The sequence below is a fragment of the Oncorhynchus mykiss genome, unplaced genomic scaffold, assembly GCF_013265735.2.
Source record: "Oncorhynchus mykiss isolate Arlee unplaced genomic scaffold, USDA_OmykA_1.1 un_scaffold_156, whole genome shotgun sequence".
In the NCBI taxonomy this organism is placed as follows: Eukaryota; Metazoa; Chordata; class Actinopteri; order Salmoniformes; family Salmonidae; genus Oncorhynchus; species Oncorhynchus mykiss.
The window spans coordinates 438,314-450,324 of record NW_023493666.1 but is presented as its reverse complement, the minus strand read 5'-3'; the positions used below and the strand labels follow the sequence as shown (position 1 = coordinate 450,324).

General features: G+C 39.3%; 4 non-coding genes across 4 annotated transcripts; all 4 read left to right on the top strand.

The window, feature by feature from the left end:
- The first annotated feature begins 7,143 nt into the window (after positions 1 to 7,143).
- trnaa-cgc lies at positions 7,144 to 7,215 on the top strand. The gene has a single exon. It is a non-coding gene; the product is annotated as a tRNA-Ala (tRNA).
- A 2,010-nt stretch (positions 7,216 to 9,225) lies between these two features.
- Positions 9,226 to 9,297, top strand: trnaa-cgc. Its single transcript has one exon. It is a non-coding gene; the product is annotated as a tRNA-Ala (tRNA).
- Positions 9,298 to 11,307: 2,010 nt separating this feature from the next.
- trnaa-cgc lies at positions 11,308 to 11,379 on the top strand. The gene has a single exon. It is a non-coding gene; the product is annotated as a tRNA-Ala (tRNA).
- Positions 11,380 to 11,919: 540 nt separating this feature from the next.
- Positions 11,920 to 11,991, top strand: trnat-ugu. Its single transcript has one exon. It is a non-coding gene; the product is annotated as a tRNA-Thr (tRNA).
- Positions 11,992 to 12,011: the final 20 nt, after the last annotated feature.

Here is a 12,011-nt window from a genome sequence, read left to right as displayed (position 1 = left end):
AGCCTCACTATCTACGAAAATATATTCTCACTAATACCCGAGAACAAGGCTTTTAGATTTCTTGATTTCTTGAGGTTTTAGATTTCTGTCACGACTTCCGCCGAAGTCGGTCCCTCTCCTTATTTGGGCGGTGTTCGGCGGTCAACGTCACCGACCTTCTAGCCATCACTGATCCATTGGTTTTGTCTACCTTCACACCTGGGACCAATCCCATCAATTACATGTTGTGTATTTAACATGTTGTGTATTTTACATGTTGTGTAGTTTCCCCTCATGTCCTTGTCGGAGATTATTTGATTGTATGTTTGTGCTAGTTATGTGTTGGTGCGCGAGGGGTTTTGTACCCCTTTTTATATATTTTGGTTTTGGAGTTTTTTGTGAGCATTTATTAAACGACTCTGTTTATACCAAGTTCGTTCTCCTGCGCCTGACTTCCCTGCCACCAACATGCACCCATTACAATTTCATTACTCTAAATAATACTTTTCAAATGAATTGGATTCTGAAGTATGTTAAGAAGCATATCAGTATTTGGAATGTCTTCCCTAAGTATTTATTTGACTCTGTTGGTGGTTTAGAATTTTTGCTTCAATGTAATTTTGATATTGATAAAATCTCAGTAAATTGGGCCAAAGCAAGCAATTTTAGCTTGGATGTTAGCGTATAAACACAATTTTTCCCCTCACAGATACTTTTTATGGAACAACAAAGATAAACGATTTAAAAATAAGTCTATTTTTTTCTTAACTGGTTTGAGAATAAATGATTTTGGTTGGTTTGTTATGGATTGTTATCAAAGTCAGGTTCATAAGGTATTCATAACCCACATCGGCTTCAGGTTGAATTTAGGGGAGCAGGCAATGTATTCCTATGGGGAGAGAAATCATTGAAAACTGTTTGATGTAAACACCTTATTTTAACTGTTAAGGGTTAATGCCACACGGTCACGGTTAGGCTTGCACAGATTGGGAGGACATCAGGAATGTTCCTGAGGTCGAATTGTGCTTCTAACCCTAAATGTTCTTCCATTGTCACCCAAAAGCACCTGCAATTTAGGGCCAGGCTTCATTATGGGCATACTTTTTTCATAGTCGCTGAGCTCAGACCTAACAAGCTACGGTCTAGCGGGGCATTCAAGGAAACTGCCAACAGCTTTGTTTGTGGGCCTCAATCGTGTGTGCTTCGTTGCTCCTCTGAAAGTAAGTTATGTCTTTCTTTTTCATCTGATATTGTGACATCAGTGTTACATGAAAGTTGCTTGTCATTGTTACATAACAGTTGGTTGTTGTAAGACAAGGCTGCATGAAGTGTGAACAGGAGCTTGCTTGGATCCACAAAAACAAAGTGTTTTTGGAGAATGCGCGGATCGATTCCACTACCTCTCGCATGCTAAGCAAGCACTCTACCATTTGAGCTAATTCCCCAGCCGGTTGTAATTGCCACAAGGAGCAACCAAGAGGGTCCAGTCTTGTCAGGCTATGCTGTTGGTGGACTTGTTAGTTTCTGCGACAGCACTTGCAGGGGCTCGGTGCATCTCAACAATTGTGCTCCATAGCCAGTGGCCGGTTAGCTTAGTTGGTTAGAGCGTGGTGTTAATAACGCCAATGGTGTTGTTTCGATCCCAGTACTGGCCATGAGGTACATTTTAAGTGTCAAATTGTGACTCACATGCGTGTGTTTCGTCAAGAGTGCCACAGAAATAAGTTCAGCTACTTGCAGAAATATCTCAGTTCGGAGAGAGTGAGACTGAACATTTTAAGGTCCCTGGTTTGATCCTGGATTTTGGGATTAGTTGTTGTTCTTTCTTTATGCTCTGCTTTGGCTTCAAGGAAACTGCCCACAGCTTTGTTTGTGGGCCTCAATAGTGTGTGCTACTCTGCACCGCTGAAAGTAAGTAATGTCTTTCTTTTTCATCTGACATTGTGACATCAGCGTTACTTGTCATTGTTACATGACAGTCGGTTGTTGTAAGACAAGGCTGCATGAAGTGTGAACTGGAGCTTTCTTGGATCCAAGAAAGAAAGTGTTTTTGGAGAATTCCAGCATCGATCCCACTACCTCTCTCATGATAAGCAAGCATTCTACCATTTGAGATAATTCCCCAGCAGGTAGGATTTGCTACAAGGAGCAACCAAAAGTGTCCAGTCTTGTCAGGCTATGCTGTTGGTGGACTTGTTAGTTTACACTCCAGCACTTGCAGAGGCTCGTTAATTTCAATAACTCAACTAATATGGACAAGTTGCAATTTCCCAAAATAAGGCATTGTTCTTATTGCTTTGAAAAGCTAGCAAATTGTTATTCATCTTTAATAATCTAATATTGCAAGGCCTGAGAATTATTATGTTTGATTCCGCATCGCAAGATTGAGGGAAAAGGTCTCTTCTTACTTGTTAAATATCACTAGCTGTCCTCATTCGGATAGGTTCACAACTTTGATGTCTGTTGTTGCTAAGCAACGTCTGTTTGATGTCATATTGGAGAATATGGAGTAGAAGTTGTTGCCTCGTGAATAAGGCGTCTGACTTCGAAACAGAAAATTGGGCTTTTGAGGCATTTTCGTGGTCGTTTAATTTCATTAAATCAGCTAATATGGACATGTTTGCAATTTCCCGAAATAAGGCATTGTTCTTGTTGCTTTGAAAAGCTAAGACATTGTTATTCATCTTTAATAATCTAATATTGCAAGGCCTGAGAATTATTATGTTTGATTCTGCATCGCAAGATTGAGGGAAAAGGTCTCTTCTTACTTGTTAAATATCACTAGCTTTCCCCATTTGGACAGGATCACAACTTTGATGTCTACTGTTGCATAGCAAAGTCTGTATGATATCAAATAGGGTCGTTTAATTTCATTAGCTCAGATAATTTGTACATGTTTGCAATTTCCCTAAATATGGCATTGGTCTTGTTGCTTTGAAAAGCTTGGACATTGTTGTTCAACTTTAATAATCTAAGACTGCAAGGCCTGAGAATTATTGTGTCTGTATCTGCATCGCAAGATTGAAGGAAAGAGTATCTTTGTACTTGTTAAATATCATTAGCTTTCCTCATTCGGACAGGTTCACAACTTTGATGTCTGTTGTTGCTAAGCAATGTCTGTATGATGTCAAATAGGGCTGTATCACATAGACTGCGTGGCCTAATGGATAAGGCGTCTGTCTTCGAATCAGAAGATTGAGGGTTCGAGTCCCTTCGTTGTTGTTTAGTTTCATTTAGCTCAGCTAATTTGAACATGTTTGCAATTTCCCAAACTAAGGCATTGGTCTTGTTGCTTGGACATTGTTATTCAACTTTAATAATCTTAGACTGCAAGGTCTGAGAAATATTGTGTATGATTCTGCATCGCAAGATTGAGGGAAATAGTCTCTTCGTACTTGTTAAATATCACTAGCTTTCCTCATTTGGACAGGATCACAACTTTGATGTCTACTGTTGCATAGCAAAGTCTGTATGATGTGAAATAGGGATGTATTAAGTAGACTGTGTGGCCTAATGGATAAGGCGTCTGACTTTGAATCAGAAAATTGTTTGTTTGAGTCCCTTCTTGGTTGTTAAATTTCATTAGCTCAGCTAATTTGAACATGTTTGCAATTTCCCAAAATAAGGCATTGTTCTTGTTGCTTTGAAAAACTTGGACATTGTTGTTTAACTTTAATAATCTAAGACTGCAAGGCCTGAGAAATATTGGGTCTGATTCGAACTCGCAAGATTGAGGGACATAGTCTTTTCGTACATTTTAAATATCACTAGCTTTCCTCATTTGGACAGGATCACAACTTTGATGTCTACTGTTGCATAGCAAAGTCTGTATGATGTCAAATAGGGTCGTTTAATTTCATTAGCTCAGCTAATTCGTACATGTTTGCAATTTCCCGAAATAAGGCATTGGTCTTGTTGCTTGGACATTGTTATTCAATTTTAATAATCTAAGACTGCAAGACCTGAGAAATATTATGTCTGATTCAGCATCGCAAGATTGAGGGACATAGTCTTTTAGTACTTGTAAAATATCACTAGCTTTCCTCATTCGGATAGGTTCACAATTTTGATGTCTGTTGTTGCTAAGCAACGTCTGTTTGATGTCATATCGGAGAATATGGAGTAGAAGGTGTTGCCTCGTGGATAAGTCTTACTTCGAAACAGAAAATTGAGGTTTTGAGGCATTTTCGTGGTCGTTTAATTTCATTAAATCTGCTAATATGGACATGTTTGCAATTTCCCTAAATAAGGCATTGGTCTTGTTTCTTTGAAAGGCTTGGACATTGTCATTCATCTTTAATAATCTAATATTGCAAGGCCTGAGAATTATTGTGTCTGATTCTGCATCGCAAGATTGAGGGAAAAGGTCTCTTCTTACTTGTTAAATATCACTAGCTTTCCTCATTCGGACAGGTTCACAACTTTGATGTCTACTGTTGCATAGCAAAGTCTGTCTGATGTCAAATAGGGTCGTTTAATTTCATTAGCTCAGCTAATTCGTACATGTTTGCAATTTCCCTAAATAAGGCATTGGTCTTGTTGCTTTGAAAAGCTTGGACATTGTTGTTCAACTTTAATAATCTAAGACTGCAAGGCCTGAGAATTATTGTGTCTGAATTTGCATCGAAAGATTGAAGGAAAGAGTATCTTTGTACTTGTTAAAAATCACTAGCTTTCCTCATTCGGACAGGTTCACAACTTTGATGTCTACTGTTGCATAGCAAAGTCTGTATAATGTCAAATAGGGCTATATCAAATAGACTGCGTGGCATAATGGATAAGGCGTCTGACTTTGAATCAGAAAATTGTGGGTTTGAGTCCCTTCGTGGTTGTTAAATTTCATTAGCTCAGCTAATTTGAACATGTTTGCAATTTCCCGAAATAATACATTGTTCTTGTTGCTTGGACATTGTTATTCAACTTAGGGCTGTATCACATAGGGCTGTATCACATAGACTGCGTGGCCTAATGGATAAGGCGTCTGACTTCGAATCAGAAGATTGAGGGCTCTAGTCCCTTCGTGCTTGTTTAATTTCATTAGCTCAGCTAATTTGAAAATGTTTGCAATTTCCCGAAATAAGGCATTGGTCTTGTTGCTTTGAAAAGCTTGGACATTGTTGTTCAACTTTAATAATCTAAGACTGCAAGGCCTGAATTATTGTGTCTGAATCTGCATCGAAAGATTGAAGGAAAGAGTATCTTTGTACTTGTTAAAAATCACTAGCTTTCCTCACTCAGATAGGTTCACAACTTTGATGTCTGTTGTTGCTAAGCAACGTCTGTTTGATGTCATATCGGAGAATATGGAGTAGAAGGTGTTGCCTCGTGGATAAGGCGTCTTACTTCGAAACAGAAAATTGAGGTTTTGAGACATTTTCGTGGTCGTTTAATTTAATTAAATCAGCTAATATGGACATGTTTGCAATTTCCCCAAATAAGGCATTGTTCTTGTTGCTTTGAAAAGCTAAGACATTGTTATTCATCTTTAATAATCTAATATTGAAAGGCCTGAGAATTATTGTGTCTGGTTCACAACTTTGATGTCTGTTGTTGCTAAGCAAAGTCTGTATGATGTCAAATAGGGATGGACAACGTAGAGTGGGTGGGCTTATGGATGAGGCGTCTGACTTAGATTCAGAAGATTAAGGGTTCGAGTCACTTCGTGGTCTTTTAATTTCTTTAGCTCAGCTAATTTGAACATCTTTGCAATTTCCCAAAATAAGGCATTGGTCTTGTTGCTTGGACATTGTTATTCAACTTTAATAATCTAAGACTGCATGGCCTGAGAAAGTTATTTCACTGGAGGACTTTGAAGAAAAAAAAGTTTTCTCAAAATGGCAACCCTGCTATTATATAGTAAGGGCCTCTACGGTAGAGCTAATACTTGAAATGCATGCGCTCTGAAGTTAATCCCCAAATTCTCTGATGAGTATATTTAGTTGTGAAATTAGCTTTTGCACAACTCTACTTTCCAGAATGTTGAATTTTAAGAAGGAATTTTAAGAAGGAAATAGATGTGCTAAGTCATCTGTTTTTTTAAACTGAAGCACATGGGTTCAATCCTAGGTTCAAGCCTTGTTCGACATTTATGGAAGCTAGATGATATTATGGAAATGTACTTTCATTAGAACAGTGTAAAGAATTGTATTGATATGGGCACTACGACCTGTATGCTCTAGTCGGCTGGCCCTCGCTACATATTCGTCGCCAGACCCACTGGTTCCAGGTCATCTTTTTAGTCTATGCTAGGTAAAGCTCCGCCTCATCTCAGCTCACTGGTCACGATAACAACACCCACCCGTAGCACGCGCTCCAGCAGGTATATCTCACTGGTCATCCCCAAAGCCAACACCTCCTTTGGCCGCCTTTCCTTCCAGTTCTCTGCTGACAATGACTGGAACGAATTGCAAAAATCGCAGAAGCTGGAGACATATTTCCCTCACTAACTTTCAGTGTTGCCAACTTAGCGACCTAGTCGCTATATTTAGCAAGTATTCAGACCCCTCTGAATACTTGCAGACATTTTCATTTTACTCACCTTTTGTCTCTTCCACAATGTTATTCCTCACTCCTACAGTGACCATCACAATTGCATGCACATGGACAATTATGCAATTTAGGTGATGACATCATTTAGCAACTTCTAGCGACTTTTAGGACAGCCAATAGCTACTTTCCTTACTGAGGTGTTGGCAACACTGCTAACTTTAAACATCGGCTATTTGAGCAGCTAACTGATCGCTGCAGCTGTACAAAGCCCATCTGTAAATAGCCCACCCAATCTACCTACCTCATCCCCATATTGTTTTAATATACTTTCTGCTCTTTGCACACCAGTATTTCTACTTGCACATCATCATCTGCTCATCTATCACTGCAGTGTTAATTTGCTAAATTGTAAATACTTCGATACTATGGCCTATTTATTGCCTTACCACCATTTGCACGCACTGTATATAGACTTTCTTTTTTTTCTTCTATTGTGTTATTGACTGTACGCTTGTTTATTCCATCTGTAACTCTGTGTTGTTGTTTGTGTTGCGCTGCTTTGCTTTATCTTGGCCAGGTCGCAGTTGAATATGAAAACTTGTTCTCAACTAGCTTACCTGGTTAATAATAGGTGAAATTAAAAAAAATAAGAAACATTTTTTTCTTTCCCAGAAAGGGGATGTAGCTCAGTGGTAGAGCGCATGCTTCGCATGTATGAGGTCCTGGGTTCAATCCCCAGCTTCTCCATTAAAATTTTTGCAATGGCCCATCTCCTACTTTCCAGAATGTTGAAATTCTCAGCAGGAAACAGAGATGTGCTAAATCATTTGCTCTTGTAATCTGAAGAACATGTGTTCAATCCCTGTTCGTACATTTATGGAACAGAAGTGGCATGGTTGCCAACTTCAATTGCATCATTTTCAAAAACTGAAGTTCATGGGTTAGATGACTGTCCATACTTGCTTGTATTTAGAATTGCTGCTATCATTTCATTGCAGTTTCAATGGAGTGGTGTATATAAAAAGTACATTGTATTAATTGCATTTTATCTGCAAATAAAATGGGATCCAAGCTCAGAGGGGGAGTGCATGCTATTTTAGTATGAGGTCCTTGGTTCAATCCCAAGGTTCTCCACTGAGTATTTGTGTGCCAAATTCACATTACACAACTCCTACTTTTCAGAATGTTAAAATTCTCACAGGAAACAGAGATGTTATTTGTGTGCCATATTCACATTACACAACTACTACTTTCCAGAATGTTGATAAATATCTTGCAGCATAGAGTGGCATGGTGGCCAAGCGGTAAGGCGTCGGTCTTGTAAACCATATTCCATAGATCATGGGTTCAAATCCCATCCGTACCTTACTGAAAGATAGCTGGTACCATGGGAAGGTTCTTTCACTGGAGGACTTTAAAGAAAAAAAAGTTTTCTCAAAATGGCAACCCTGCTATTATATAGTAAGGGCCTCTACGGTAGAGCTAATACTTGAAATGCATGCGCTCTGAAGTTAATCCCCAAATTCTCTAATGAGTATATTTAGTTGTGAAATTAGCTTTTGCACAACTCTACTTTCCAGAATGTTGACATTTTAAGAAGGAAATAGATGTGCTAAGTCATCTGTTTTTGTAAACTGAAGCACATGGGTTCAATCCTAGGTTCAAGCCTTGTTCGACATTTATGGAAGCTAGATGATATTATGGAAATGTACTTTCATTAGAACAGTGTAAAGAATTGTATTGATATGGCCACTACGACCTGTATGCTCTAGTCGGCTGGCCCGCGCTACATATTCGTCGCCAGACCCACTGGTTCCAGGTCATCTTTTTAGTCTATGCTAGGTAAAGCTCCGCCTCATCTCAGCTCACTGGTCACGATAACAACACCCACCCGTAGCACGCGCTCCAGCAGGTATATCTCACTGGTCATCCCCAAAGCCAACACCTCCTTTGGCCGCCTTTCCTTCCAGTTCTCTGCTGACAATGACTGGAACGAATTGCAAAAATCGCAGAAGCTGGAGACATATTTCCCTCACTAACTTTCAGTGTTGCCAACTTAGCGACTTAGTCGCTATATTTAGCAAGTATTCAGACCCCTCTGAATACTTGCAGACATTTTCATTTTACTCACCTTTTGTCTCTTCCACAATGTTATTCCTCACTCCTACAGTGACCATCACAATTGCATGCACATGGACAATTATGCAATTTAGGTGATGACATCATTTAGCAACTTCTAGCGACTTTTAGGACAGCCAATAGCTACTTTCCTTACTGAGGTGTTGGCAACACTGCTAACTTTAAACATCGGCTATTTGAGCAGCTAACTGATCGCTGCAGCTGTACAAAGCCCATCTGTAAATAGCCCACCCAATCTACCTACCTCATCCCCATATTGTTTTAATATACTTTCTGCTCTTTGCACACCAGTATTTCTACTTGCACATCATCATCTGCTCATCTATCACTGCAGTGTTAATTTGCTAAATTGTAAATACTTCGATACTATGGCCTATTTATTGCCTTACCACCATTTGCACGCACTGTATATAGACTTTCTTTTTTTTCTTCTATTGTGTTATTGACTGTACGCTTGTTTATTCCATGTGTAACTCTGTGTTGTTGTTTGTGTTGCGCTGCTTTGCTTTATCTTGGCAAGGTCGCAGTTGAATATGAAAACTTGTTCTCAACTAGCTTACCTGGTTAATAATAGGTGAAATTAAAAAAAATAAGAAACATTTTTTTCTTTCCCAGAAAGGGGATGTAGCTCAGTGGTAGAGCGCATGCTTCGCATGTATGAGGTCCTGGGTTCAATCCCCAGCTTCTCCATTAAAATTTTTGCAATGGCCCATCTCCTACTTTCCAGAATGTTGAAATTCTCAGCAGGAAACAGAGATGTGCTAAATCATTTGCTCTTGTAATCTGAAGAACATGTGTTCAATCCCTGTTCGTACATTTATGGAACAGAAGTGGCATGGTTGCCAACTTCAATTGCATCATTTTCAAAAACTGAAGTTCATGGGTTAGATGACTGTCCATACTTGCTTGTATTTAGAATTGCTGCTATCATTTCATTGCAGTTTCAATGGAGTGGTGTATATAAAAAGTACATTGTATTAATTGCATTTTATCTGCAAATAAAATGGGATCCAAGCTCAGAGGGGGAGTGCATGCTATTTTAGTATGAGGTCCTTGGTTCAATCCCAAGGTTCTCCACTGAGTATTTGTGTGCCAAATTCACATTACACAACTCCTACTTTTCAGAATGTTAAAATTCTCACAGGAAACAGAGATGTTATTTGTGTGCCATATTCACATTACACAACTACTACTTTCCAGAATGTTGATAAATATCTTGCAGCATAGAGTGGCATGGTGGCCAAGCGGTAAGGCGTCGGTCTTGTAAACCATATTCCATAGATCATGGGTTCAAATCCCATCCGTACCTTACTGAAAGATTGCTGGTACCATGGGAAGGTTCTTTCACTGGAGGACTTTAAAGAAAAAAAAGTTTTCTCAAAATGGCAACCCTGCTATTATATAGTAAGGGCCTCTACGGTAGAGCTAATACTTGAAATGCATGCGCTCTGAAGTTAATCCCCAAATTCTCTAATGAGTATATTTAGTTGTGAAATTAGCTTTTGCACAACTCTACTTTCCAGAATGTTGACATTTTAAGAAGGAAATAGATGTGCTAAGTCATCTGTTTTTGTAAACTGAAGCACATGGGTTCAATCCTAGGTTCAAGCCTTGTTCGACATTTATGGAAGCTAGATGATATTATGGAAATGTACTTTCATTAGAACAGTGTAAAGAATTGTATTGATATGGCCACTACGACCTGTATGCTCTAGTCGGCTGGCCCGCGCTACATATTCGTCGCCAGACCCACTGGTTCCAGGTCATCTTTTTAGTCTATGCTAGGTAAAGCTCCGCCTCATCTCAGCTCACTGGTCACGATAACAACACCCACCCGTAGCACGCGCTCCAGCAGGTATATCTCACTGGTCATCCCCAAAGCCAACACCTCCTTTGGCCGCCTTTCCTTCCAGTTCTCTGCTGACAATGACTGGAACGAATTGCAAAAATCGCAGAAGCTGGAGACATATTTCCCTCACTAACTTTCAGTGTTGCCAACTTAGCGACTTAGTCGCTATATTTAGCAAGTATTCAGACCCCTCTGAATACTTGCAGACATTTTCATTTTACTCACCTTTTGTCTCTTCCACAATGTTATTCCTCACTCCTACAGTGACCATCACAATTGCATGCACATGGACAATTATGCAATTTAGGTGATGACATCATTTAGCAACTTCTAGCGACTTTTAGGACAGCCAATAGCTACTTTCCTTACTGAGGTGTTGGCAACACTGCTAACTTTAAACATCGGCTATTTGAGCAGCTAACTGATCGCTGCAGCTGTACAAAGCCCATCTGTAAATAGCCCACCCAATCTACCTACCTCATCCCCATATTGTTTTAATATACTTTCTGCTCTTTGCACACCAGTATTTCTACTTGCACATCATCATCTGCTCATCTATCACTGCAGTGTTAATTTGCTAAATTGTAAATACTTCGATACTATGGCCTATTTATTGCCTTACCACCATTTGCACGCACTGTATATAGACTTTCTTTTTTTTCTTCTATTGTGTTATTGACTGTACGCTTGTTTATTCCATGTGTAACTCTGTGTTGTTGTTTGTGTTGCGCTGCTTTGCTTTATCTTGGCCAGGTCGCAGTTGAATATGAAAACTTGTTCTCAACTAGCTTACCTGGTTAATAATAGGTGAAATTAAAAAAAATAAGAAACATTTTTTTCTTTCCCAGAAAGGGGATGTAGCTCAGTGGTAGAGCGCATGCTTCGCATGTATGAGGTCCTGGGTTCAATCCCCAGCTTCTCCATTAAAATTTTTGCAATGGCCCATCTCCTACTTTCCAGAATGTTGAAATTCTCAGCAGGAAACAGAGATGTGCTAAATCATTTGCTCTTGTAATCTGAAGAACATGTGTTCAATCCCTGTTCGTACATTTATGGAACAGAAGTGGCATGGTTGCCAACTTCAATTGCATCATTTTCAAAAACTGAAGTTCATGGGTTAGATGACTGTCCATACTTGCTTGTATTTAGAATTGCTGCTATCATTTCATTGCAGTTTCAATGGAGTGGTGTATATAAAAAGTACATTGTATTAATTGCATTTTATCTGCAAATAAAATGGGATCCAAGCTCAGAGGGGGAGTGCATGCTATTTTAGTATGAGGTCCTTGGTTCAATCCCAAGGTTCTCCACTGAGTATTTGTGTGCCAAATTCACATTACACAACTCCTACTTTTCAGAATGTTAAAATTCTCACAGGAAACAGAGATGTTATTTGTGTGCCATATTCACATTACACAACTACTACTTTCCAGAATGTTGATAAATATCTTACAGCATAGAGTGGCATGGTGGCCAAGCGGTAAGGCGTCGGTCTTGTAAACCAAAGATCATGGGTTCAAATCCCATCCGTACCTTACTGAAAGATAGCTGGTAC